Below are 3,214 nucleotides of genomic sequence, written 5' to 3'. Positions count from 1 at the left end.
AGCCGCCGTCGCTCCCCGAGAAGCCGGGGCCGTTTGCGTTCACGCTGCGGCGAGAATCAAGAACCAGGGGAAAAAGGGAAAAAGCAGCAGCAGAGGAAGAAGTCACTCACTCAGGGGGACTCCCGTAAGAACAGCTGCCCGCCAAACAAGTCACCCTCTGCCCGGCACCTCCGCGTCCACCGGTGGGGAGCCCGGGTGGCGCGACGGGAGCGACCCCGTCACCGCGCCGGCAGCCTCGGTTCCTCGCTGCGAGTCCGGCCTCGGTAGGCGGCGGGCAGAGCCGGCACGCGGACCGGACCTGCGGTCTCCCCGCTCTCTCCGCCCCGCCGCACGAGCCCTCCCGCCGGCCCGTCCCAAGCCCCCCGCACCTGGCGAGCCCCGCGCACTTCCCGTCCCGCGCAGCGGTCCCTCTGTCCAGAGCTGCGGCGGTGACGCGAGACCAGAATCCCTCCGCGAGGCGGCGCGGGGGCTCCTGGGAAACGTAGTCCGGCCCGAGAGCGCTCCGAGCCCCGCCCTCCTCCCGGCGGCTTCGGGATGCGGGGCGCCGCTCTCCGCACCCTTTTCGCGGAGGCCGGGTAGGGCGGGCGCTGAGCGCGACGGAGCCCGTAGACTCGGAGGGAAGGCTGCGAAGGAAAGGGAGGCGGGGAGCGGTCAGCCAAGTGCTGCTCGAGCCGGGAGGGCCCTGCCCCGAAAGCAGCCGGGGCGACGCGGGGCGTGAAGTCGGCGCGCGTGTGGGGTGGGACACGGTCCCAGGACAGCCTAGGTGAGGCCCTCGGAGGGCGGGAACAGGCGCCGGTGAACCGGGCGTCCCCGCCGCCGGGAGCTGCTAGTGTCTGCAGGAGGCTGGGCAGGTTCGGGGTTGGACTTGGATACACGTCTGCATCCAGGAGCCCTCCTTCATCCCTTTATGTTACTGGGCGGCATCGCAGGAATACTTATCAAAGGCAAACCTTAAGAGACTTAAATTGTATGAGCAATAAGGAAAAATTGTATGAACTTTATGTGGGCCATAAGCTGAAAAAACGTTTTAAAAGCATGATATAACACGTTTTAATACTGCCTATATACTCGATATTAAGGAATTGCTAATTAAATAGGTGTGATAATGTCCTGGTTACATTTTAAAGGTGCTTATTCAGAGATAATTTCTGAAATACTTACAAATAATGGCATTTCCAGGTCTGTCTCAAAATAGAGTGATGGGTAGAAGAGTGTTCATTATACTATTACATATAGTAATAATACTTTTTAAATTTTCAACCACTCTTGTATTCTTGGTTAATACCTGCTTGATGTGATATAGCACTACTTAAATACACTGCCATAGTCAATGTATTAATATTTTACTTAGGACTTTTTTGGTGTTCAGAATTATGGTGGAACTTCAGTCCTTCTTTGTACTATCTTTTGTATTGACCTGAAAATATTTTACAATATTTCTCAATAATTTAGGAAACACAACTTTTTTCTTCTGTTCTTTAAAATAGCCTACTCCTGTCCACCCCCCCTCAAAAAGTCTTCCTTAAAAGTTTTGGGGTGAACCCTAGCTAGTTTGGCTCCTCGAATTCGATTCTGGTTAGGGGCACCTGCCTGAGTTGCAGGCCTGATCCCCAGTAGGGGGTGTGCAGAAGGCAGCCGATCAATGATTTCCTCTCATCATTGATCTCTCTCTCTCCCTTCCTCTCTGAAGTAAATAAAAATATATATATTTTTAAAGTTTTGGGCTGAAAATCTTTTTTGGGGGGAGGCTGAAAATCTTTAAGAGAATTTTACTTCTGATCCAATTGTTTTTACAGTAATTAATTGATTTATGTTTTTTATTTCTTAGTCAATTTTGGACACAAGTTTTGCCAGAAATTATTCATCTTATCTGAAATTTTAAGCTTGCTTAAATTGCTCATGCTATTTTCATAGTAATTTTAGAAAACATTGCTTTTTAGTAATGTTTAAAAAGCACAGCTGTAATTATAGCCTTTTATATAGGCCATCTTTTTATTGATTCATCCTACAATCAAAGATGATTTGGGTCATATTTTGTGATTTATCTTTTTTTTTACTTTTTATGCACTGTCTAAAGTTTTACGTCTCCTTTTTCCACGCTTGACACTCCCCCCCCCCCATATCTTTTGATTTTGTATTATGTCTTTGTGTTTTGGTTTTCTGTTCTGTAATTTTTGCTGTCAGTTCTTAAATTTTACTTCATTGCCATTTTCTTAATTCTTGATTTGATTGCTTATTTCTCGGTAACTGTTAGCTTTCTGAGGAATGTGCACATACATGTTTAGGTCTAATATATTAAAAGGCTCATAATAAAAGCAGGAGGCCCGTTTCTTCCAGTGGAAGCCCATGTAACATGCCTTTCCAGCCGGGCTGGTGCTCAGTGGTTGGGCACTGACCCATCAGCCAGGAGGCCAACTGTTGGACTCCCCGTCACTGCACATGCCTGGTTTCCCGCTGATCCCCAGTAGGGGGCTGCAGGAGGAGCTGTTTCTCATTGATGTTTTTATCCTCCCTCTAACAAAATCAATAAAAGCATATTGAAAAGATACACTGTCTTTCCATTCCCTTTTTCTCAAGGTAGAAACCTGTCACACAACCCTATCACTTTTCTCTCTTCCTGAACACATTTCCCTAGGAGCCTTCCTTCCTCATACTGTCTAGACCAGCGATTGTCAACCTTTTCCATCTCATGGCACACATACGCTCGTTACTAAAACGGCAGCACATCGAAACATGTAAAAAACATGACAAAAAATAGGTATAATTTTGATTCATTCACATTGGATGATTATTGTTGTATTGGCTGTTCTCATTTTTTAATTTGACAATGGAAAGGAAAAGAGGTCATTGCCCCTGATTAGTCAGGTATTGCATGCTTTAAAAATTCTGGCAGCACACCATTCCCTGATCTAATCAGTTATTCCTTTTTTAAAACCCTCATGCAAAGATATGTCGTGTTTTTTTTTTAAATATATTTTATTGATTTTTCAGAGAGGAAGGGAGCGAGATAGAGAGCTAGAAACATCGATGAGAGAGAAACATCGATCAGCTGCCTCCTGCACATCTCCCACTGGGGATGTGCCTGCAACCCAGGTACATGCTCTTGACCGGAATCGAACCCGGGACCCTTCAGTCCGCAGGCCAACGCTCCATCCACTGAGCCAAACCGGTTTTGGCTGTCGTGTTTTTAAAAATATATTTTTATTTTTCAGAG

The 3,214-nt window shown here is 47.0% G+C and overlaps 1 protein-coding gene across 2 annotated transcripts in view; it reads right to left on the bottom strand.

Annotated features, from left to right (window-relative positions):
• ZNF10 (zinc finger protein 10) overlaps positions 1 to 422 on the bottom strand; it is an 11,600-nt gene extending 11,178 nt beyond the window's left edge. Inside the window, exon 1 of one of the 2 annotated variants that reach the window (XM_015567206.1) lies at positions 369 to 422. The gene's annotated coding sequence lies outside the window, so the exon portion shown is untranslated. Of the gene's footprint in view, positions 1 to 110; positions 337 to 368 lie in introns of those variants that run through there. The other variant, XM_015567209.1, reaches the window with a different exon arrangement.
• Between the last annotated feature and the right edge of the window lie 2,792 nt (positions 423 to 3,214).

This window comes from Myotis davidii, unplaced genomic scaffold (assembly GCF_000327345.1).
Source record: "Myotis davidii unplaced genomic scaffold, ASM32734v1 scaffold43, whole genome shotgun sequence".
In the NCBI taxonomy this organism is placed as follows: Eukaryota; Metazoa; Chordata; class Mammalia; order Chiroptera; family Vespertilionidae; genus Myotis; species Myotis davidii.
The sequence above is the reverse complement of the archived record's forward strand: the minus strand, read 5'-3'. Positions and strand labels throughout refer to the sequence as shown.